The sequence below is a fragment of the Anas platyrhynchos genome, chromosome 6 (assembly GCF_047663525.1).
Source record: "Anas platyrhynchos isolate ZD024472 breed Pekin duck chromosome 6, IASCAAS_PekinDuck_T2T, whole genome shotgun sequence".
NCBI classification, from domain to species: Eukaryota; Metazoa; Chordata; class Aves; order Anseriformes; family Anatidae; genus Anas; species Anas platyrhynchos.
This window is the reverse complement of record NC_092592.1, coordinates 13,741,800-13,767,481: the sequence shown is the minus strand read 5'-3', so window position 1 is coordinate 13,767,481 and position 25,682 is coordinate 13,741,800. Positions and strand designations below refer to the sequence as shown.

Here is a 25,682-nt window from a genome sequence, read left to right as displayed (position 1 = left end):
TGCTGGCTGGCTACCAGGACTCCCAGGTCTGTCTCTGTGGAGCTGCTCACCAGTAGGTCAGCCCCCCCATCTGTAGTGGTGCTTGTGGTTATTCCTCCCTAGGTGCAGGACCCTGCACTTGCCATCGTTGAACTTCATGAGGTTCCTCTTGGCCTATCCCTCCAGCCTGTTGAGGTCCCTCAGCATGGCAGCACAGCCCTCTGAGGTACCAGCCTCTGCCCCCAGCTTTGTGTCATCAGAAGGGAGGGCCCAGGGCTGGGGGCAGCGCCCTGCAGGCCCACGTGTCAGGGGGCCACCAGGCCCTGTCACGGTTCCCAGCCACTCGGGCTTTCTTCATGCCCTGCTGCATAGCTCCCAGCCACTGCCTCAAAGAGCCCTGCTTTCCTAGCTAGTTCTTAGGCTTTTCCTTTTTTAAAGAATGTGTCTCAGAGTGTATGAATCTGTCACTTGGCCTCTTCTAATGCATGTTTTTTGCTTGAAATTTGTCTTTAAGGGTGTTAGGTCAAGTGCTTTTGAATACCAGCTTACAAAATGGCAGGAAAATGCTCTGCTTGCAAAGTCCCATTTCCATGAGCAGAGGTGCTCTGAAGAGCATGATGCTGTAACCCATTGGTCTAATAACACTGTTTTCCTCTGTCAGAGGGCTAAGGAGAGGGTTGGGGTGGGAAAATAACACTGCCCAAGGTAAAGCTCCTACCCCAACACACATGCTTGGCCTGACAGAGAGGATAACAGGGGATGGGGTCACGGACAACCGATACCCTTCAGTAAGATGAAGCTGTTCACCTGGCTGTGCTGTCACAGCTGATGTCACTAAGGACACCCTTTATTTTCCCACCAGCAGCTGCAAGCTCAGGATTTTCCTTGTGTGCCTGGGTTGTAAGGCCTTTTTGCTGTGACAGAGAGGGGCACCTCTGAAGGTATCCTGTGGCGGTAGAAGGCTTGTTTCTGAAGTGAGTAATTTCTGATATTTTTTGTTAGAAAAAAAATGTGTTTTTTATCTTGTTTTTCCTCCCTTCAGTGAGTCTGGTTATCTTCCCTCTTTCTTTACAGCCTTTTTTTTTTTCTTCTCTTCTTCCTACTCCTTCCTCTGTACTGGATATTTTCTCTAATAGTTATTTTACATGTTCTATAGTATAGTAACTAGGTTTATTAGATTGAGCAGGGATTAAGGTGTTAGAGAACAACAGTCTTAGAGCTTTATCTCTCAGTATTCAGAGTGAAAGCCTTAGCTGATTATTTCAGAAATGTACCTCCTTGGTAAGAGAGTCTCCTTTGTTTTCTTCTCACCCATGGGTAAATTGCAAGTTTCTTGTCTGCTGCTTTCTAAAATTGAAAAATCTGAAGCTTATTTAGAGTATATGCCACAATAGGCACTGCAAGCAGTCAGGCCATCCAATAAAGCAGTCTACATGCAGAGAGCCTATACTAACTTTCAAGGGTGCAACTTAAATTGTAAGAAATGTAATAGGAGTGGCTCATAAAATACCCATTAAGAGTCATGCCTGATACTTGCTTAAAATTTCATATGATTATGGAATTCCATTTGCAGATGTTGAAGATGCATTAATTATGATGGCTTTCTGAAGCAAGGCTACAGCAAGTACTACACAGCTTCAGAAACTTCCCATGACAATCTGCATCCTAATAATTCACACCACTTTACTTAGGCAGTTATTTGCAGAACAACAGCATTCTTCAAGCCATTTAAATCCTTTAATTCATACTCATTGCAGATCCATAGCAAGCTGGTAAAAATGATGGCAATTACTTCTCAAGCGATGTTTACAGTTATAGCTACTGCTAATGTTAAACACTGCAGTTACTTTCCAGCAAAATGCTTCTAGAAACATCATTGGTACCGTGTAAAATAAGAAGGTTTTATTGTAAGTATCTTTTTCTGCTGGGACTTCGTAAGAGTATGCACAGAGACCTTAAGTGAAGTGCTTGGTTACTTGAAAAATGTGTCATTGTCCCCCCCCAGCACAGCTGTGGAAGTAAGGATAATTGTGAGCCTCCTTTGTTTCAGAGGTGGCACTTCTCCTTAAAATGAAGGTGTACTTCCTAACTTAGCAATATTCAAACTATTGTGTTTATGTCTCTGGACGCTTTCCCTGAGAGGAAGAGGTCACCTCTCAGTGCACTGAGACAAATTATAGGTGGGCAGGCAGCAGCAGAACAACCAGTCATGAAACTTTGATTTTACTCCTTTCTGGTAAGCTTGTGGCTTTTTTGTTCTTCACTGTTGTTCATAAGCACTGTTACAGTGGGATTTATGTAGGAATGAAGACATGAGAAGGGCTGGTGGTTCAGGAGGCTCTTGCTGTTCCACAGCAAAGGAACAGTGGAGGACGCCAACGCCTGAGGGAAGTGCAGGCCTTGCCTCACTGCATGACAGGCCTCAGGAGACCTGTGGGATGGGCATTAATAAGAACTTAAAAAGTAAACTCCCTACAGTATTCAGATGGAGATACGCCAGTTAGATCCAGGTCAGTATGGGAGTGTTGCTTGGAAAACGAAGTGGGGGAAATCTATTCTGAAAATAGGATTTTGTTTCCCTTCTTGGCAATTATCTGCCAGGGAAAACGTTGGCTACGAATAAAAACTTTGTGCAGTGTAATTACATGAAAACAAAAATGGAGGGGGGTTTGCAAAAAGAGCTGTGATGTGTCTGTCAGAACAGCTGGGCACCGAACATGTAGCTCCTCACTAATCGGCCTGACAAGTGGCTGGGGCTAGGTGTGGTGGATTAAGTAGATTGACTACTCCATTTTAAACGTGGTGCTCTCCAGTAGAGCTGCTTGCTTCGTAAGGAACCAAAGTACCTAGAAAAGACTTGTGAGGTTTGAGAGCTTTTAGCTGTCCTATTGTTTTTTTTTTGTTGTTGTTTTTTTTTTTTTCAGAAATCAGACTGGAGAAAGGTAAAGGGGGGTTTAACTTCAGTGGTTAACTTAGTGAAAACTTAAAACTTTTTAGAAGTAGTCTCCTACTGCCTGGGATGGTGGATAACCATACTGATTCTTCAGTCAGCTTTGGTATCACAGGTGTGCAAGTGTCTGTTTTGCTCCAGTCCCTCTTGCTTGTAATGGTCTCTTCTGACTATTTCTCTTTTCATCCAGAAAATTCTCTGATACAGTAGACTTGAAGTGGGGGGTTGAGGGTAGAAGGAATAAAGTATCTCTCCAGCAGCTAATATAACTCCCTACTACTATATAAAATCTCCAGTTGACCTTCTCAGAGTTTCTTCTGCCTTGTGCTGTAGTTCTTTTTCTATCGTGCTTGATAGTTTGCTGCTATTCTTCTAAAAATAGTGTTACTATTCTAGACTGTGACTTACACCAGGAATAACAAAAATGAGTTATTTGACACTCTTTTGTTTAAGGAAAAAAAAAGTGGTTATGGTGTTGGCCAAATTCCCAGGAAGTGTGGAGAGCCTGAAGTTGGTCCTGCTCACCAGAAGGGGTCCTGCTGTGTGGAGGTGTCTCAACAGAGGTGGCAGGAGCTTTGCAGGGACGTTCCTGGGTGATGCCAGGGCATGGGGACTTGCCTGCTGACTGTGAAGGCACTTGTTTGACCTTCAACAATGGGAACGCTTTTTTTCTTGAGACACTACTATTCAGGGAGCTGGTGTTGTAGCAGTAATACATGTATGCTAAGGGAAAATTTTATGGCAAACTGCATTTTATGGATGTCAGTTGTCCTGCTTACAACAGCAGTGTAAAGAACGTGAAGTTGATGAAGAGCATAACAACTGACTAAGGTGGATGGGAACAGACTGGTTTAGGTGCCAGACAAGCACTACACCTATTGAGAAATGAGGGGAAGGAAAATCTTGCCTCTGTTTGATCTGTGCTTGCTTAGTGCTTTTTGGAAAGCACTGCAGAGAATAAGTGCTTTTTGGTTGCTGCTTTTTAAGTCTGTATTTTACCATTGGGTGTAACAGATTCTCAACTAAACCTCCACAGGGTATGCCTTGCTTTGGGAGGTTTCTCTGTTTGAATTGAAGAGCATTTATGGATTTATTAGTGGTAACTTCCTCTGCATCTCTGGCTGGTCTACATTTACAGTAACTGTTTTATTTCAAATCAAATGAACCTTTTATTCCTATCTAGTTAATTGAGCCAATATAGATTAAGTTCTCTAACACAGCTCTTCCCCTCTATGAATTTGATGAATTAGAAAGCTATCGCTCATTATTATTACTATACTGGACTATTAATTTCTTTCTCAAGAAGTTACTATTTTTACGTGGCTACAAAAGCCTGCAGTAATTACAACTTGAGGCCATGTGGTTTAGTGCTCTACTGCTGAAATCTACTTCTATTACTAACGTCTTCCAAATACTGGGAAGGAATAACAGTGTAGAAAGGGAATTTCAATAAGTGCCATCAGGACAATAGGTGAGAATACCCTAATGCAGCAGTATTTTTAACCTATATAACACCAAGGTAATTGCATGGCTATTGAAGAGGAAGAAAGGGTATGTTATAGGTTTCTTTTGATGCTAAAGATGATAAGCCATTTATTTTATCTGGCTGATGAAAGAAAAATTAGATGATGAATGACTTAGCGCAATTTTGAAGTCAGTGAGACTGCCCAGAGTCCAAAATTCACAAAGTCAAAGGCTTTTTCTTACTCCTATTAGAATGATAAGATGTTGAATTGCTATTGTGTGTAAGAAGCAGTGTTAGTGAAGGATGAGAATAGGCAAGTATTTCAGTGAGCATAGTCTAATAACTTCGGTGGATAAAAGTGTCTACCTCATGCCACATGAGTGGGGGAAGTAGAAATCCCCTTCTCAGTTCTTCTGATCTGGGAAAGAAGGTGCCATACCTGAAGCATTTTTTTCATGAAAGATTATGGCATGAAGCCAAACAGAACTTCATGATTTATGGGTTAAATATCACTTTAATCAAGGAGATGCCTTAAGTAGCCAGTTTAATCATTGTCATCAACTTCATCAGGGTGATTGAAATCATCATTACTTCAGCAACTGATTATCGAGAGCTGGATGTGGTCTTTCCTCTAATGCTGAAACTGCTCATTAGAAAAGTGTCAGAGGTCTTTGACAGTACCTGTGCATAATCTGCCCTGGCACTTTTGCCAAGTTCTGCTGGAGTGTTTGGACTTTTTCTTACATCGAACTTTGCTTGGTGCAGTTCAAATTAATTGCTATTTTGTATTATGAATACCTATCTATTTATGTATAGAAATTCTGATAAAAGTGTATGAATCTGATTTCTTCTCAGGTTTTGTAACTGGTGGCAAAAAATATTGTTATCTAAGCACAGAATACATGTTTATTTCACTTGTCTCCAGGACAAGTCTTGAGCTGTAGTGGAGTTGGGAGTAAAAGGAAGTGGAAGATCAGGCAACGTGCTCTTCTTGTGTTTCACTGAGTACAGGGTCTCATTCCCACTTGTAGATTAAAAAAAAAAGTTTTGAGTAAAGTTTGAAATCTTACCCAAGAAGATGAATTTTTTTGTTGAAATTACCTGATTATGATTTGGGGAATGGCTGCTTAACTGAAGTGCTTCTGGCAGAGGCAGCAAAGCACAGAACCCAAAAGTGGCAAAGCTGAAAAACCTGCGTGCTTTCAGGAATGCAAAGATGCTGATTAAAGCTTGGCAACTACACATCCTAGATTTAAAATGGATTTAAAAGAAGAGAATGAAATTCATGAGTGAGAACGAAACTAAGATTAAATCTAAACAAAGCAAAATCCCAAAGCAATATATGCCTGAGTGGACAGGCTGATGATGGTTTGTGGTCAGGCAGCAAAAAGATGTGCCATGAGATCAACAAAATGATGGTCATTTTGGAAGTTGTGTGTGAAGCTCCCCATCTGGTATAAGAAGATAAACTGATCAACATCATTCATGAGGAGCATACTCCTGGGTTATTTGAGGCAGATAACTGAAAGCTTCCTATTTTTTCCCCTAAGTAACTTGGAAGGGACCATCAGACACAAATGAGAGCAGAGTTTTAAGGTTTGAGAGGCATAAAAATGGGTTTGAGGTTACTAATGGGTTACTAAGATAACTATAAACTATACAGCAAGTTAGTTTTAAAATATGATGAATCCATAAAGCCAGGGATGTTGGGGAGTTGGGGTTTCTGTAGAATGGAAGATACACAATTATGCCTCGTTAGGTGAAAAGGCTTTTGCTCTGGCTTGATTTATTTTTTTTTAAATATATGAAAAGTTCTGGGACTCCTGTTTTGTTTAACTGTAGGGTACCACCAAAGAACTGATTGGAGATGTGGGTACTGGAAGACAGATGGAAAACAAAGTCTGTTGAATCATCCGGGTTTTGCTTTGGGTTCTTGATAGGGGTTAGCTGTTCTGCCAAGAAAAATAAAACCCAAACAAAAATTGTCGTAAAATTTGTAAGCATGGAGGAAAATCAAGCAGGACTTAGCTGTCTGGGAGAGAGGTTTGAAGATCGGTAATTCAAGCATGGTAACTTCTGGCACAAGCGATAAGCCTCGCTGTCTTCAGATGGAGACTAGGGAAAGGAAGCCAAGGATGCCTTTGTCATTTTGTAGTAACCACCATGGGAAAGGCAATTGCTCCAGGCAGGAGCCTGCCCAGAGAAGAAGCAAATACAGCTAATGAGAAGGGCCCCTAGCAATGCAGAAATAGTTACACAGAGGGACAAGGGTTTTTAATTTGGTTTCAGAACGTATGGAGAAACATGAGTTTGAAACTAAAGAAAACATTTAATTATTTTTATAGTTTGAAAACTGAATTTAATGTGTTGGACTGAGGAAGAAGTGACACAGAGGAATTGACAAATGTGAGAGAAGCAAGGATAAAGGATTTAGAAGGGTTCCTGGACTAGGGAACAAGAAATGTCTCCCCGCTTTACTTAACATATTGGAAACCACGTTTTGTTGTCTTGAAATACATGAGAGACTGCTTGGGACTTTAAGTGACATGTACTGATTTAACAGCCTTAATCTCTTCTCATTTGGGGGTAGGAATACTTATGTCAATCCTGCTTTGCAATGGATGCCTGCAATGTGCTTTCTAAGGTTTATGGTGCAAGCTCTTCTCCTTGCCCTTCTTTATCCCTGCAAGATTACCCTGTAATGCTCCCCCTGCCCCATCCCTGCAAAGAGGGGGAAAAACAAAAAACCACAAAACCCCCAAGGCTGTGTTGCAACGCCTGTTAGCACCCCTGTGAGGCTGTGCTGTGTGTACCTTGTGCTCTGGTCCCAGGGTGACCCTGCTGCTACTGCAGCTGCTTCTGTGGCAGCCAGCAGCGCTGCTCTTGCAGTACGCCACTGTGAATCAGGTTTCTTACTGCTCGTGTGTAAGAGCTTGAACCAAGCTTCCATTTCATTCTTTGGGCAGATGATCTTCAGCGTAAGTGTTTCTGCTCTAGCTGCTCTTTAAAAATGCATGCTGAAATCTTATTTTTATTACTCTGTATTAGCAACTGCTTTTCTTTTAGACCTTACCTTTGCTTCTTACACAACAGCTGGGCTTCCTGACAGACACCCCCTTCCTTCCCACTGTGATGTAGTTGCCTGTGCTGCTTAGAAGGAGCATTTGGTTCAGTTACAAGGCCTTTTATGATAGTACTGTTGTTCTGAGTGTTCTGGAGTGGCTGTGTGCCTGGTGGTTGCTGCAGCCAGGCAGCAGCACCTGGAGAGAGGAGGAACAAGCTGCAGCATTGCCATGCTGAGGAGCTGCGGCCAGGCTTGGCAGACATAGCAGTGATGGGCTGCCCTGAAGATGTGGCTGGTCTGGTAGCCTAAGGCACAGAGCCCGAGCTACTGCCTCTGCAGGAGGACAATCAAACCTTCTACAAGCAGCAAACCACCATGGCAGCAGCCTGGGAGTGTCAAAAGTGGCAATGAAACATCTGACTGCTGCTGGTGGCATGTCAGCAGTAAATAATTCTGTGTGTGTTCTGATGGTCGCTGCCAGCTCTGGCAGCGTGAACTCTGCTACCAACCATGGTGGTGGCTGTGCGGCCCGAGGCTCAACACAGTGGTGGTCATCCTAGATGATGCGGGTGGGTACCCATGTACTCAGTGTGTGTACATTGCTAAAACAGGGACAACAAGGGATTTTACTGTAGGTCCAAGAGGTTCACAGCTCTTAATTCTCTTACAATTACTAATATTACAATATGTTCCCAAATTAGTGGTCATGGACAGAATTGAGCAAGACAAATACAGGACAGGTCAGCTTGCTTTTAAGTATGATATACGGCTTTCTGAGCAGACTGTGTGGGTACAAAAGATACTACTGTACTTGTTCATATTTTCACAACACATTTCCTTCTAGACATCTTATTACTATTATCTGTTTTAGTTGATCTAATTTTGTGGTCAAAATGAGCCAGATGGAAAGGGATGTGCTATTCCCTCGCATGTTCTAAACTGCATCAGCCCAGTGTTAGTGTCAGCACAAATAGCTGAAGCTGGAATCATAAACACTTGCTGTATCTAACAAAAATGATACAGCTCAGCCTGTTAATGGGGTGGGCATGTATTAACCTCCCACCAACATGGCAGAGTTTCAGAAAGTTCATGCATATGCTGCCTTACTGACACTTTAAAATTAAGAGTATATACTTCTCTAGGTTGCTGCAGAAAGAAATGGTGCATTTTTAAAAATACTGTAGATGTTGATGACTGAAATGTGCATAAGAAAAGATACTGTTTATATAAATATTATAAGACTTATCTCCCCCATCCCAAAATCGGGAGTCCTAAAGACGCATGAACAACCTTACAAATGTTAAATTGATTTAATTAAGCAACTGCTAAGATACAAAAGGCTAGGAAATGATCTGATTTTGGTCAATTTTTTTTGGCGTCATTCGTACTAAGTGGTTCCATCTTAGATGTGTAAATATCTTTTAAATAAATTATAATTTTCTCTAAGGAAAGACAAGTCTATCCAGGAGTTTCAGAAAACAGGTCGTCATAGAGGGGCATCAAGAGCCGTAGTAACAACTCTTCTGTCACTTTGAATGGGTATTAAACTTTTCTTTAAAGCTTGTGTAATTTCCCTGGGCAGCCTCTTCCATTCATTTCAAATTCTACTCCTGTACTGCAAGCAAAGAAAATTACTTCATTTGGTTTCTTTACTGTTAGCATGCAGAGTAGATCACTCTTTCCTGCTTTGCCTGCAGCTCTGTGAGTGTTTGAAGACTTCTCCAAGTCTCATCTCTGCCCCCTTGGTCTGGGATGCCTTCATCTCCCCAGAGGTGATGCTCTGGAGCTGTCTTGACCTTTTGGTCAAGGAAGACTACACGTGGTAACAGTCCATGTGTATCTTAAGAGCATATTGCCATGGATACTCAACAAAACTTATTACAAACTACTCTATGTGGAATTCATATTTTCAACTAATGTCTCCTGTGGGAGTTCCAGTTCAGACATGGGAGTTCACCCCATTTGTAATGTGGCCGTTGTTGGTCAGCTTGTTCATGCTGATCAATTTGTTAGATATTTAAAATGTCTAAGGGTTTTCATAATCTTAGTATGATAAAATGAAGTTCTGAGAAACATTTTTTTTGTCTCAGGTTATTTAATGTGTGGTATAGGTTGAAGATCTAGTAAATGTTTAAAAAAAAAAAAAAAACAACTTTCTATCTAAAGTAGCATTAGGGAAAATCAGGAACAGCAGCCATGAAAGACTTACAGTTGACTTCAGAATATTCTAAACAGGCTTATGGTTCACCAGTGATGTGTTACATATTTGAGATGTTACTCAGTACATATACGTACTTCCCTACTGGCAATTGGAAAGAATGACTGCTCATATTGTGACCACACCAGGAATGGATATGAACATGCTAGCCTCCTTTGCCTCAGTAGGAAATCAATGAGTCGTGCTGAAAATCTTATGTCCAGCTAATGATCAAAACAACGAAGGTAGTGTGCCCCACTCACACAAACTCTGCTGGAAAACAGACAAGGTTTGGGTTACGTATCCCAGCTGACACTGAAGTTTTCAATTTTCCCTGCAGTAGTTAATAGAAAGTTAGCAGGTGCTAGTGGATTGTTCGAGGCTTTCAAATATCAGCTTTTGGTCTCCACACAGAGATGAGCACTTGTACAGCCTCAAATAGTTTGAGGTTTTTCAAAGCATGAGCATATCATAGTGGCAGGGATGTTTTTATGCCATTCAAACGCATTAAATTTCTTATCAGATATATACTTCTTTTGCTTCCCATTTTTATGCGGTTTGGCTATATTGGTCTCTACTGATTTCCTCTGAACACTTGCAGTAACTAAAAACTGATGAAGATGTTACTTTTCCCAAAAATACAAACCAGTGCTAGCTTTGCAGAATATATGGACTTTTCACAGGACTGCGAGGAGACATCATGCAGTGAAATACTGCAGCTCAGGTGTAGAAGCAAACAAGTTATGTCTCGGACTGCAGGGGAGGTTTTCAGACAGAGTGATGAAGTTACTAAAACTGCCAGAGATCTACAGCTTTGGTTTGCACAGCTGAAGTTCCTCCCACCCCCACCTCTCCTTTTAGGAAGCTCTCTATCCAGCGGGTAGTGGTTAGAGCCTGCTGGGAAAATTGCACAAGAGGAGCTTGGATACCAAGAGAAGTAAAATCATGGGGGAGAAAAAGTGACATGGGGAAAAAGAAAAGAGTAAATATCCATGCAAAAGTTTATACACAGAGGAAATAGTCCGTCTTCTACAATAGCGAACTCACTTCAGCAGTTTGGTAGATGATAGTCACTATTTTTCTAAGAGAATGTAGTAGGGAAGGGGTATTAGGAGTGGTAGTACTGTTAAATTCTTAATTAAACCTTACTGCATTCTATTTCACTTTCAAATTTTCATCTGTTTAAGGGCGATTTGCAATTCAGACTTACTATTCATGCTTAAGTTGTCATTTATGCATATAATTTCTATGGTTGCTAACAGAAATTGAACCTGGAGACTTCATGGCATTACTTTTAAGAAAGCCCTGGTAAAACGGTGTGTGTACTTTATTGTTTTTCTTTTTTTTTTTTTATGATCTCAAATGCTGTTGACTGGGGTCAGAATTCAGGCTGGAAAATCAGGAGCATTAGATGAAATTTTAGAGCCAAGCTCTTTGGTGATTACAGTGCTGTCAAGATACATGTATTTTGGTCAGTGTTTTTCCTCTGGAGTGTCAGCTGAAGAAAACAAAGGAAGGGGTGAATGTACGGCTAGCTATGCTTTTAAAAAGTAGTTTTCTACATACCTGTGCATAGTTGTTTAGAGTCACTAATTAAACAGATATGTGAGAACTAGAGTAAATTGAAGCACAGTTTATTTCACTTCTATTTAGCTGTTGGTCATCACCTTTCTAAATATGAGTCTGTGCTTTTTGTCCTCAGCACTGAGATAAAATCTACTGAATTTTCTTGGGGGGGAGAGGGGGGGACACGGTAGCGAATAGGAAATAAAATCTATGATTGCTAATTTTTGACATTCTAGTATTTAATACTGGCAGGCTGCCACATGAAAGCAATCTATAGGTTGAAGGGCTGATCTGCAGTTCTGAGAAGCTTGTTAATTATCTTGCCAGCCCACCGCTAGAATTCGCGCTTGACTGTAGCTTTCTGGTGCGACTGTTTTCCTGTACCAATTCTTAACTGGCTTTTTCAAATCTATTACACCTGGAAGTACCTGGAAAGGTTTGATGCAATGTGCTCTAACACTGCTACAATTAGCCCAGTGTGTCCAGTTAAGCTGGAGTAAATAGAGCAAAACATTTTAGCTATGAATGGTAAGGTGGGTGGGAAATTGGTTGGACTGTTGAGCTTGAAGGGCCATGATCAGTGGCAGAAATTATTATAGAAGTGGAAAAACAACTTTGATTTTGCTGGCTCAAAAGAATGACCTGTATCACTCCAAGCGAGAGAATTGCTGTCAGTAGTGTAAGGCAAATAACAGATGAACTGTCTGAGCCTAGCCAGCCCGCGGTGGGGTGCCTGCACTGCCACTAGCTGTTGGTGAAAAGCAGAGTTAAAAACGGTATTCTGAGAGAAGCTACTGAAGACAGCTGAAGGTATTTTGTAATAGATAGAAGCAAAGTATGGGGAACATCATATTTAAACTCTTATTTGCAACTGGATTAGCATAGTCTGAATAATCTGTATCTAGGCCTAAAGCAGATGTACAAGAAAGGATGAATTGAAATAATACACAGGTGGCCTCTTAGGCAAAGCTAGTTTCATTTTATTTTTTTTCTGGCTAATTCAGAGCTGTGGACTCCAGTGTGCCTCCCTCTCCTTTAGTAAGTTTTTACAAAAAATGTATGTTGCAGTATACTCTACAAAATGAAATGTAGAGGCAGCCAGACAGACCTGCTCAGTCAGTTCTGCATTGCTTTCTAATCACTGCACAAAGTAACACTTATAGGGAAAAACATCATTTTAAGGATTAAAGAACTTGTTCTTCAGAGCTTTCTCCTCTGCGCTTTCTCGGGACACGTGGGATGGTGTTACTGTACTACATCCTAATGCACTTCCCCAACAAGGTTTTCTGCTAAGCCATTATAAATATTTTGCAGAGCACTTGACTTCACTGTCTCTTCTTTCCGCTGCATATGTTTGTTGTATGGTTTCCATACAAATATGAGAAAGCATTAATAGGATTCTTCCTTTTTAAATTATGTCTCGCTTTGAAGACCAGTATTGTCTTTCAAACACTACAGTGACTGCTACTGGAGTTCCTGGCTAAATGTGGCCAGCTGAGTTGGGGTGAAAGAGTAAGGTGAGAATTTGGGGTTCTGCCTGCACACCACGCCTTTAGAAGCAAACAATTTGGTGGAGTGAGAGCTCACAGCTTAACGAGTTGTCTTAAGGTGGCATAGATGTATCTAGCCTCCCTGGCTGAACACATCTAACCCTAGTGCCTTATGAATCTCTGAATCAGCATTGTGCACCAGAGAGTGGTGATAAACTTCCCCATTGATTTGCATACCGATAATACGCAATTTGCCTTGCCAGCTGTCCTAGTGCAACTGGACTTCAATATACAGAATGATGTTTATTATGTTTACTTTAATGGCTTGCTTTAAAAAAAAAACAAAAAACAAAAAACAAACTATACTAGTGCCTCTCCGGGCTGATATTTTTGTCTTTTTTTTTTTTTTTTTTTTTTTTTGTGAAAACAATGTTTGGTATACATCAACTAAATGGAGAGGAAAAAATCATCTGGGGAAACCTTGTCAGACTCTGGCTAGAGGCCAATTTCAAACATTTTATGATTGCAAATTTGTTGCAGAGAATCAAAGAAACGGGAGGCAGAACATCCAGAAGCATAATGAATTAACCTATCTGAAATTCCATCAGGAGTGTCTGTAGAGCAGGGGAAACAAAAAGACCAAGTTGGCTTTCCCTTAAAGCTCTTCTAGAGCATATCTTTCATGATGGGTAGCTGCAACTTCAGTACATTTGCTATGATCTTAAAAGATTCAGGACTTTGAAGGAGGAGAAGATTTTGCAAAATAAAACTAAGATCAGGGTACTACTTGCACCCTGTTGTCAGAAAATGCTCCACTGGGACACAAATTAAAGCATGCCTTGGTGTGAGTGGTGACAAAGCTAGCATTTGAAAGCAGGGAAGAAAAACAACATTTGTTCTCTATGTAAAAAGAAAAAAAAAGTGCCCCTGACAGAAGAAATGCAGAGTCCTTCCTCTCACAGCAACCTGGGTGTCTGCACAGCAAATGCTGGGCTTAAAACACTTGCATGCATTTATAGGGAGAGGCTCTTAGATTATATATGTACTTATGCAAGAAAAAGGGATAGCTTGGTAAAAGCTCCCTTTTTTTCTCCCTTCTTGTAGCAAATGTGTTTAGCAATAGGCTGATTTTAACTTCTAAAGGAATTTCTGTCAAACAAAGCTATCAGGGAATATTACAAGTGAGCAGGTATCAAAGCTGTGTTTGTAGAAATTGGGCTTCAGAGTACTTGAGGAGGGAAGATGTTTAGTTGAGTTTCTTTACATGTCATTTCATGTTTCTTTTCTTTATGAATCTTCCAGCTGTGGTACTTGCTGTCTGTTTAAAAACAAGAGTACTCCAGCAGTTTCTTTTCTAAAGAAGTCTATGGCAGCTGCATTGTATTTATTTTGTTTGCTTTTGTCTCTGGTTGAAAAGAAAGGCAGGAAAGTGAAACAAAGCACAAATGAATGTCTGTCAAACTGAAAACCTCTTAACATAATAAACTTTATTGACTAGATAATTCTCTTTGATACCCTTGCTTTTCATATTTGTAACTGTTCTCGTTTAAGACTTGTTACCTAAATATGAGGAAATTTTGTCTTGATATTGTTAAACTGAAAGAAGCATTACATTTGTGGTGACAATTGGTTTTGAAAGCATGTCAAAAATATTTTGAATGCAGTTAGAAAGCAAATGCATTTCTTTCAAGTGTCTGTAGACTTTAATTTCATGAATATTCAGGATAAGGCTGGGATGGTATCAAGAAATCTGTGTTGATTTTCTTTTTGCATGGCATGTATATCATGTTGAAGGTAGCCTTTCTGTTTGTGGCTCTTTGGTGTTACCTGTGGATCAAGTATTGACACCATTGCAGAGAGGAATGTATCCTTGCTTACACATAAACCACGACAATGATAACCTGAGCATTATTTCAAGTACAGGGAGGAAAAGATATGAAATAAATCCATTGCATCTCGTTAGGCTGCTCAGTAGCTCACAATTCAAACATGCACACACTAAAGAGAATGAAATGTCATTGCTTGAATTCAAGAGGAGTGATCCACTGAATTCAAATTAATGAGGAACCCTGAAGAGCTTTCAGCTGTCCTCACAGGTGGTCACTGTTCCTAATGATAAGTCAAGTGTACAGGTAGGTTGGCGGAGTGTGAGCAGAGAAGTGGAGTGCATTTGCAGGAGAAGGGATGTTAATTGACAAGGGTACTTAATATACTGCATGGAGATGTTCTGGCTGTGGCTCCAAAACATCTCCATTGTTGTCAGTGGAGTGCTGTTCAGATGATTTCAGAGAAGCCACGTAGCATTTACTTTAAGGCTGGAAGCTATGCAAGCAGGAGCTATGAGCTATTTGCGTTACTCTTTTATATGAAATTCCCAGTGGAACAGCAAGTCATGCTGTGTCATACCTTACTGAGGTCTCCTAGGCACCTGCAGTGATGCCAGTAGGGTCTGGGCAGGGTTGTGAGTGCAGAGGAAGGGGATGGACCTCCTCAGCACAGCAGCGTCCTGGAAGCACTCCGTTACCAAAGCAGAGACCAGAACATTTCTCCACTGATAACTTTATACTGAATTAATGTAAGACTTGCACAGAGAAGCTAAAAAGCTATTGTTGTATACAATAGCTTATGAGTTCTTTCCCTTTGGAGGGGGGGGGGGGGAAATAAATCGATGACCCTAGATGTCTGCATGCATCACCCTGCATGGGCATCAAATCCTGTTCTACTCTAAAATTTAAGTGAGACTTGCTGAGGTTCAAAGCTGCAGCGGGATGACTCATTCCTCCAAGCAGAAATACCACTGTGCATTTTGTGGTGTCAGTACAGTGATGTAGTTGAAGAGGATACATGACAGAGCAGGAGGCAGGATCTACTGCTCACACTTCAAGATGTAAATCAGTCAGAGATAACTTCAGGTAAGAAAGAAACCTCTTCTCTGTGTATTTAATGCCTAGCTATAAATTTATGAGGACTCTAACTCTCTCTCATACAGCAATACTGTCTAATGTGTTTTTCCTATCTACAAGTAGGCATTTATCAGTTTCCTCTGCCCACAGTATGCACACTCACCATCTTCATCACAGGTGAGGACTTCCCTGTCCAAAGATTTTTTTGCAAGCAGGTTCATTTTAAAGGTTTCCAGAGGATGACAAAGCTGTGAAAACACCTCTACTATATGGCACCCCAGGCTGCCATGTAGCAGTGTTTTTTGGAATCCAAAGTTTTTTCTTAAGAAAAACAAAATGTGTTTTTGTCTCCTTACAGGCCGTTATCATAGTTAATATGATGAGGACTAATTTATAGTTAGATCTGAGTTCAGGTCACTTCACTTCCTATGTAGTGCAACTGCTTAAAAAAAAAAAACTGCTTATTTTCTACGCTTTGAAGGAACATTGTTCTGGAGGCCATGTAAACTATATGCAAAAGCTTGTGCGCTTCTTGAAAGGATCTGCTGTTTTAAGAGGGTGAGAAACTCTAGAAACCTCTAATTATAGCAGTGCAAATTACCAGTGCTTTTATATGGTACTGTACTTAAATATATTTTGTATTGGTTCACTTTCAAGGCAAGATAACAACCTCATGGGAAAGTGGGCTTTTACATCAATTAATTTACAATTGATATGGCTCCACTGCAGCTTTGATAAAGAATTCACCCCTCCTGCTTCCAGGTACTCAGTAAAACCTGCCCTAGTAGGCAGAGGAAAGGCCAAATATTAGTCATTTTTAATGCCCTGCTGTTGTTCCTGCAGGTAGCTTGTAAGGAGAATACAAAGGTGATTTAATTTCAGTGTCTTGTAACAACTTTATAATAAGCTATCTGCTTCTGCAATAATTTAGTGTTTTAATTCTATTACCATGTTCAGATATAAAAATCTTGCTGGCTTATTTCCCTTCCCATATTTAGTTCTGTTTAGTTCACGTTTTTAGTTCTGCCAGGGCTGAAGGAACAGGGCAGGAGAGGCACAGAAGTAATTACTGAACTAAAACCCACTGTCTGGCCTGAACTGTGTCCAGAGGTGAGGAACTGGTGCAGCCACTATTTCTGAGCTCCCGTGCAAGACATGGAGTTAGACTCAAAACCAAGGCAAGGTTGACTAAAACTCAGGGGTGAGGGTGATGTTTTCCTTTTTTTTTTTTTTTTTTTTTTTTTCCTGTGGGATTGGTCTTAACTGTGCTGAAACAGAAATAGGTTCTCTGGGAAAAGCATCGAGTTTCACAAATTCATATCCCTCAATCACCAAGGCGCCTGATGTTCACCATAAGCACTAGGTTTGGAGCTTGGAATATTTGAGGCATGATTGAAGTCTACTGATGCATACAAAGCATCAGGAAATGCAGACCAAAGTGAGTTAAATATTAGGTACCACACATGGTACAAAAACTAACTTCCTACCATTTGTGGAAATTCCTACAGCACAAAGAGAAACAGTGATGTGAGCTCTTGGGAGCAGGCTCTGGGAATGGGCTTTACATTTCTGCAGCTGTAGCTTGGTAAGATGCAGCACTGTGGTTCAGGTCCCCCAGGGTGTGATAGGAGCAGGATGGCACTGTACTAAGGATTAATGTACTGTTTATTTTTTTCAACATAAGATTATCTTGTGGACATCCCGGTGCTTCTCCCAGTTTATCTGTGGATAGAGCTGACAATTGTACAGTCTGGAGTGACGTGGTTTCTCCTGAAATGCTTCATCCCTTCTGGGATACAGCAGGAATTCAGAAAGCTGCAGAACTCTCCTGCTGTATATCCACAATCCATAAACTGTGAATTCATGGTGGGGTGCTTGCTCACAGCATAGTAGAGCTGCAAGAAGAAAGTTAGTAATGAAAGAATGTGCTACTTAGTTTACAAGTACGGTAGATTTAAACAACAGCAAAAACTAAGAAAGGATTTGGCTCTGACTGTAGGATTTACTGAGTAATATATCTGTTACTCTCCAAATGCCTCGTACCTGTCTTAAGTTATTTTTGTCCACCTGCTTCTTGCATGTGTAACTCAAACATTCAGGAAAAAAAAAAAGGCAAATTGTAATGAATTGGCAAGCCCTGGCAACACACTGTTTCTTTGGCTAATGTAGATATCTTCTAAAAGTGTAAAGATGAGGGGGATGAGGTTGAAGAAAATCTGTGGAGCTATTCAGTACGTGTTACTGAAGTTGGGAAAGTCTCTGACTGACCACGCAAGATGTTTCCTTTGGAAACTTCTTTTGAAGAAATTCAAAGATGGCATTAAAGATCGCTTATTTGTAACTGCAGTTAGGGAATTGTGTTCTCTCCAGTAAAAATATCCAAAACCTGCTCAACTCTTTAGTTGATGGAACTTGTGTATGCAAAGCATTTGCTCATGTGGTTGAGTGGCTTCCCTGTGCTGGAGATGGCCCAAGCGCACTGGAGCTCAGGAGTTGTTCCCTGTGTGTCAGTGGTTTCCCCTCCAAGAGCACGGGCCCTTCCAACCGGACCAGGTTTTGTTTGTGGATGGACTGGGGAGCGCAAAGGTGCAAGTGCTACCAGATGAGAGCTGCTGAAAATTGTGGTAAGAAGCTTAAGGAAGAAAAGATAATGTGCGATTAGGGTGTTTGAAGTCAGGCCTCTTCTCTGAGGCTCTGTGAGAGACAGGGCTCAGAAGTGAACATCAAGCAGGGGAGAGCTGTAAGAGCTCCTTCTCCTTCAGGCCTCGGGTTCAGCAGCTCTTCCACTGCCTTCTGCACAGCCTGGGCAGGGCTGGGCTGGGCCCTGCCTGACATTGCCTGTGCCCAGCCTCAGGCTGCCAAAGGCTGGCATGATCTGAGGGGGAATCCAGCACAGCCAGTCAAAAGATCCCTACCAACAGTAGGGAGCACTTAATTAGCAGTGTAATCGGTCTACTGCTCTGGTTTGGGTCCGTTTTGTTATGGTTGGTCCTTGTTCAATTCCTGTTGACTATGGGCCTTAGTAGCACTGTGAGCACTAACGTAGGAGGCCATAATAAACCTGGGGCTCCAGGGTGTACATTTTGTTGACAGAGGAAACAATAAATGCCTATTTTCTTTCCAAGTAACTCATGTGGGCTTGGAGCTGTTGGAGAGATCATGGGTGGGACAGAAAGGGCCCTGCTCCACATGAGGGCAGAGCTGGGATGGCTGGAGGGAGGAGACAGACAGGCCGCAGCTCTGTCACCGGGCCCTGCTGCCTGTTCCCTAATTCCTCCTGAGTGTGCAGCCCGGCTGCCTTCTCCCCTCTGACATAAGCTGTTGTTTATCAAGCTTTGGAGCTTTCTTTTCAGATTTATTGCTGTTTGGTCCCTGAGTGTGGGGGTATTGCAGAGGAGCCTGCTGCCTCAGCACAGCTCTGTCACCACAGGCTGGTCTGGTAGCAAAGCTCAGCAGTGGGAGGCCAAGGGTCACTATATTAGAGCCAAATATAATACAATATTTTGTTGGTAGGCTATCATGATTTCCATGTAAATAGAGAGAACTGCGTTAGGCTGGGTATATTTTGGGCATGTAAAATATTATTGGTCAAGTTACTTGTATGCAATAGTGTGTTTTGATTTAGCTATTTAACACATGGAATTCTCGCTACACTAATGTTGGAACAAATTATTTTCGTTGTAATTAATGACTGTCAATAATACTTGTATGTGTCCCTGGATTTACATACTGACAAACTAGGTCTTTAGACCCTGAATTCATAACACATCAGATTTTTAAAATGTCCTCTATTGCAAGCTAATATGAATCTGCTTTAAGGTATAAAGGATCCATAACTTTTCGAATGTATACTTGGATTGGCCCACAGTTACACATTCTGCCACTAAAATGACCTCTAACACAAGTGATTTTTGTTTGTGAGAACATGCTGTCTGAGCCTGCTTTTTCTGTTTCAACTCCTGAACTCCCTTTGTTCCTGGTGATCGCATAGACACCATCCAGGCTGTAGTTCTGGCAAGCTTTATCATAAAGATGATAAACTTCTGGTTTTCTTTTAAAAATTCTTACATTTGGTCATGTGTTATTCATGAGTATGGAGTGACGTCCTAGAAGATGGCATATTTACCATCTTACCATGTTCTTATTTCTTATAAATGAGAAAGGAGTGTAGATCACTGGTTGCTGTGCACAGACAAATGAACTACAACTCAAAAGGAAAACTCGAGCTGTTGTGACTGCTCCTTCACAAGAGCACAGCTGGGATGGCAGGAGGCACTCAGGCCTCCACTGACCCAATCAGAGGATGTGCCGGGCCATGCACAGCACATGCTATGGGCAGTGCTCCTGTTGCAGCTGTGCTGTGTATACTTACATTTGTACTGAGAAAACAACTGGTGATAACATGCAAGGAATGCACAGGAAGGCGTGCTTGTCAAGATGTGTGTTATCTAGTGTGTAAAGCAGCACCTTTCCCAGCTGACCATGCTGGGAGGACAGGGCTGCCAAGGCAGTGTTTAGCCCTGAATGATTTCCCACTAATGGTTCTTCTCTCATATTAGCGTCTTTCATTATCCTGGAAGTGTTTCTCCTCTGTATCAGAAGCAGCTGACTTTCCATAGATAGCTCTGATGTGGGTAATGCATCTGCAGATGGGAGGTGCCCATGCTCTGAATGTCAAGCAATCATTCCCCCTCGAGTAGGAATAAAAGATGAAGCTTCATTGTGATGCTGTTCTGTGTGCTTGTCCCTATGTAGAAAAGCTGTCAAGGCAAGATTTATTGCTAGTGGGAAGTTTGCAGAAAATAAGCAAATCTCACCCTGCCCTCTGTTTCCAGAGCATAAAGACTTCCAGGATATGTTCGCTTTAGGAATATCAGCAAACAGTTCCCAAAATGAAATATGCTCCCAAGGCTTCAGAGCTGCAGAATTGAGCTTGCTGCCAGCTTCCCTGCTTCTCAAACTTACTTTTAATTTCATCAGTCCTGGTTCAGTTTATAGTTTTCTATAGTCCAAAAGTCATATACATAGCATACCACTTTTTCTTATTGCTGAAATTCTTTCCATATTACTTTTTCCCAAGAAGACACTGCTGCTGTCATGACTGCTAAACACACAGAATAGCCGTAGATTTAAAATATGACTCCTGGTGTGTTAACGCACTGATACAGTAAGCCTAAAAGTGAAGGAAAGAAAGATGACAGTTTTAATAGTGTTTTTCAAATCATTTGAAGTTAAATCAAGCAACACACAATTATAAATATGTTAAAACTGGTTTTAATCAGAAAGCTACCTGCAACAAGGGAATCCAAACTTTATTATCAAACTTTTGCCATCACCTGTTCTGCTTCCTTCTGCCCAACTCTTTGTTACTGAATTTGTAGTAGTTGGGATATCTATAACGATTTAACAACCTTGATGCTTTCTAATTTAAACTGAAATTCAGCTTGTGCTATAGGGATATGGTTTTTCTCTTGTGAGACTCACAAAAAGTGTTTTTTTTTAAGAATATGAAAGTGCTTCATTTTCTTGTAAAGAACATAAAGGGGATACAGAATGGTGAAAAGGACGCACTGAATTCCCAGTGCAAGTCCTGCTAGCATTAGCACCTGCCTTTATCACAGTATTACTGTCACAGACAATGAGAACCTGCCTCTAAGCAGTGAAGGGAGTTTTTGTTAGTTTTCAGAGTATGGATTCTTTTATTGGAAAAAAAAAAAAAAATCTGCACATGTAAAAATATCATAGTGTGCCTAGTCCTCTGCTCATTACCTGCATATGATTTTTGTAGCTGCCAGCCACTTGTCTGCTGGATTTTTTTTTCCTAGGGATGTTTCAATGGCTCTTTTCATTTGCAGTGTGTCACTGGACAAAACTTAGATTCAGTGGCTTCTTTCATCATTTCCAATTCCATAAGGCCCACTAGAAATGTATGTGAGAATCATTAGAGGGATCATCTAGGTCTATTCAGACAGAAGGATAAATCACACTAGGTCTCTTCCAGTTTTCAGCTCTATCAGCATCCTTCCCTTGGCTCCTTGTTAAGGGAGATAGGCAGACCTGGTATGCTTGGCACCGTTCTACTGCTCTGGTTCATCTTTCCTAATGTCATCTTGAATCGTGGCTTGTCTTGCAAATAATAGAATTGCTTATATGAAAGAGTATATTTTCACGTGAATGGACCTACATTTGGACTGCTCAAAAATGGTTCTGTGGCATTTTACACACTGCTCTTTGGTCTGAAGTTCAGGATGTTCCATTTCTAAATCTGATTTCCAGCTAAAATATAAATGCTTCTTGTTGCTAACCTTGAAAGCTTATATGCTTTTAAAGATGTGAATGATTAATGCTTCCGCTCTGCTTGACTATGAACCATTATATGATGCCCTGATTTTTCTTGCTAAATCTCTGGCTGTAGCAAATAAGGTGTTTGAGTGAGAGGGTAGGAGAAAGGATAGAACATGACCTTATTAGTTGCCTTTCTGATGGAATAATATTCCTGCAAGGACACTTTTCTGTTTGCATTTATTCCTACCTTTCAAACTTTGGCGAAGTACAGACCTATCACCTGCAGGCTTCTGTAAGGAAAAGCAAACAAAAACAGTGAGTGATGCAACAGAGCAAGCTGTCAAGATGTAGGTTTCAATACAATCCTAAAGTAGCTTCAGTATTTCTTCTCAAATTGGATAAAACATTTTGGGTTTATCCAAAAATTAGATAATGCACTGGGAAACACATTTGTTCCCTTCTGGTGTCCAGTAACATTTAAAGAACTCCTGAGCCTCTGTGGTCTCCTCCATGGTGCAGGGAGGTTCCTACCATAGGGAATCCTGTGGAATTCCACAATCCTGTGCAGCCCTGGCACTTACTCTCTTCCAGCCATTTTCAGGGCATTTGGTACTGTAATGCTTTAATGTAAACAGACAACTTCTCTTGTAAGTATCTGTGGTAGACTTCACAGAGTAACAGAGGTCATAAAGGACTGCAGTGAAGCCTACCAACAGGTATCTCACTGCTGCATTTTCTTTTCAACATACTGTGATCTTGTATAGCTGCTCATTGCTGCAGTCATGACATGGCATATGACCAGCTGTCAGTAATTGGAAACCTCTTCATAAAATATGATGAAATGCAAAAAGTTGATACTAACCTTGTACCTTGTTTCTTACTTCCTATACCTTATCTTGCAAGTGTTTTACATCCAGATGGACTGTCTTTTTTTTAGTAGTGTTTTCCCCTCTCATTAGAGTTCAGTTCATTATGATTTTACAGAACACTGCATAAGAAATATAATTGCTTTAGGTATGTTTAAAAGTCATTTATGCACTTAGAGTAAAATGTTTTATGAACAGTCTAGGTAATAAATTATTGATTGTTTAATCAAATTTTTTTGTTCAGTTACTAACTGATAAATCATTGTTCCTTCAATAATAGACATTCTGAAAATGCGTTGTTAAAGATAACTGGCTGTTCAGACATTTTTCTTTTCCTAATGAACTGAGAACAGTGTTTTCAGTCATGTTCACCTATTTCCAGTTTGTATGTTTTCTCTCCACTTCCCATCGTTTTTGTGGACTAAACCTAGTAGGGTACCTACCTTTACTCAAAAATATTTCATGAGTGGAGTCATTGCTTTTTTTAGGGTATGTCTGTTTTGAAACCACAGATACTGGTCAGATACTGACCACCAGATATTTTGTTTTAAGCTGTTATGTGGTGCTTAGCATATGTTTCTCTTATTGAACTTATTGAGTTCCTATGTCACTTTCTTGACGTGCAAACCCATGTTGCTTATTTCAGCTAAATGGAAGGGATTGAATTTCCTCAGACTTACATTTTGTTCAGCTGCATGAAGATTCAAAATTTGGCAGTTGTCTTCCTTCTTGATTCAGACTTTTTTTTCTTGAAGTCTGAAATGTCAATTTACTTCACATGAACTCCTAAAAACCTGGCCAAGCAGCTGGATTTGAAACTGTTGAGCTTGTCTTGTGTCAATGGAATGTCTGAGAAGAGCTTGCACGCTTCTAATGCTACTTCGGGGACTAATTGCACAGAGTAATTAATGAACCCTACTCCCTCACAGTAGTTGTTTTATAAATAATTCCCTGATCTAAAAGGTGATCATACATACGCTTCTTTAAACAACTCTGCAGAGCAAATAATTTTCTAAAAGTCTCTATTTGTCACATGCCCCAGAAAGCAGAAGCTGTGGGCTGGTGTCCAGCAGCTGAGGAGCAGCATCCCCCAGGAGAGGCGGGCTGGCCCCGTGCACCATCCCATGGAGCACTGCCGTCTTGTCTATGGACTGTGTTTTGAATGCAATTTGTTGGGGTGAAGGGGATCTCCTCCATTTTAAAGCACTAATTGTGGAGCGACAAGCTATTGCAGAGCTCTGATGCTCAGCAAACCTTCAATCTGCAGGTTCACTCTGCATGAAAGGGGGAAGCTGGGTTTCCAAAGGAAGGTGACAGAGCTAAAGAGATGTGTGTGTGGCTCCATTAAGAACCGGTGCCTCAGGCTTTTTTTTTTCCTGTGTCAGAAATTCAAAAGAATCAGCAATCTGTCGGCTGTAAAGGGAACTATGTAGGTAACTGGACAGATGTGGGGGAATGAGAATTTAAAACAGGCAATGTCCACTGGTTGTGTAAATGATAGAGTACGGATTGTGTTTTGCTAAATATATTAGCAAGATAGATGAAGCAGGCTTGACAGTGTTGTTAAAACCAACAATGAAGCAGTTGTACGGTGCAATCAATATCTTCTCTTGCTGCAGTTCCCTATGTCAGCTGAGGAAAATGTTTTAATAGAAATTCAGTACCTCTCTGAGGTAGAGGAGGTATTTTGTATTTCTTACCGTAACAAATGTAGTTTTCTCTTCAAAAGTATGTGTCAGGCAAATTTTTGTTTCTCTGTAGGAAATAGAAAGCTGTTTGTAATAATGGGAAGACGAGAGGGGTGGTAGGGCAGTTGCAAGTGAATTGAACACTAAGTGCAGCAGATTCCCTGGGGCAGGCAGGTGCCTTGGGGTGGCTGCCTGCAGGCTGTGTAAGTGTGCGTGTGTGTGAGCAGCCTGAAATGGGAGTGGGTTGTGTGGGATAAGTGAAATATGGTGTTATAACCTGCCCACGATGATTCATAATGTATCTACCTCTGACTACAGAGGGCAGAACTATTCTTGATTATAATTCTGAAAGCTAGGACATCTTGTAGGTGAATATATTCTGGCAAGCTGCATTTCAATATAGAGATGGAAGGCAGGACTTTTGATGGCCCTAACCAGTGGTACCCACCTGAGGTCTGTGGCAGGGCTTTAGTTGAGAAGAGTGCAAGGTTCAGTGTGGATTCTGTGTTTGCATTTTAAACGGGTTAAAAATCATCTTGTTGTAAAGCAGTGATGGTAGCTCACCACTGCCCTCCTGGAGATGCTAGGACACAAATAGCTTAGCTTTGGGTGTTGTCATCAGAGATATTTGATAGCTTGGGGGTTATTCATCACTCAACCACTTCTGAAGGCCATCAGCTTCATTTCGTGGCATTTTTATTTGGTTTTGAGTGATGTGGTTTCTTGAATCAACAGTGGCATCGCTGACCTATGAAGGGCTTCCCAATAAAATTTCTTCCTGTTAAAAGTAAGATGGCAGAAGGGCTAATGGGCTTCCTTTAAATTTTGACAATTACCAGTAGTTGCCCTTCATTTTGTATCAGTCAGAAGTGGCTTAGGATGCAACCTCGGTTGTGGCCATGATCTAATCACAGAACAAGACCCTCTCCCCAGCCCCAAACTTAATATGGTTTTATTTAACCTCTGACTTTTGCATTTACTTTCACTTCAAAACACTTTTCCAAAGTAATCTGAAAGGCCAAATTAATTAATGAAAGCTTAGAGCTGCTCATACTTCTCATGTCTGCATGCCCTTGCTTGCAGACAGAGCTTTGTTTTTACCACGCCAGACAGCACTGCCCGTCAGCTCCTCGCATCGGGCAGGCAATCCTGTCTCCAGAGAGCTCAGCGGGAGAAGTTGAGGCTTTTGCTTGAAGCTGCATTGATCCAACAGTGCCAAGCACAGGAGA

The 25,682-nt window shown here is 41.1% G+C and overlaps 1 protein-coding gene across 1 annotated transcript in view; it reads left to right on the top strand.

Annotated features, from left to right (window-relative positions):
* Positions 1 to 253: 253 nt before the first annotated feature.
* LOC106019181 (uncharacterized) overlaps positions 254 to 25,682 on the top strand; it is a 330,836-nt gene continuing 305,407 nt past the window's right edge. Inside the window, exon 1 of the mRNA XM_072040223.1 lies at positions 254 to 953. The gene's annotated coding sequence lies outside the window, so the exon portion shown is untranslated. The remainder of the gene's footprint in view (positions 954 to 25,682) is intronic.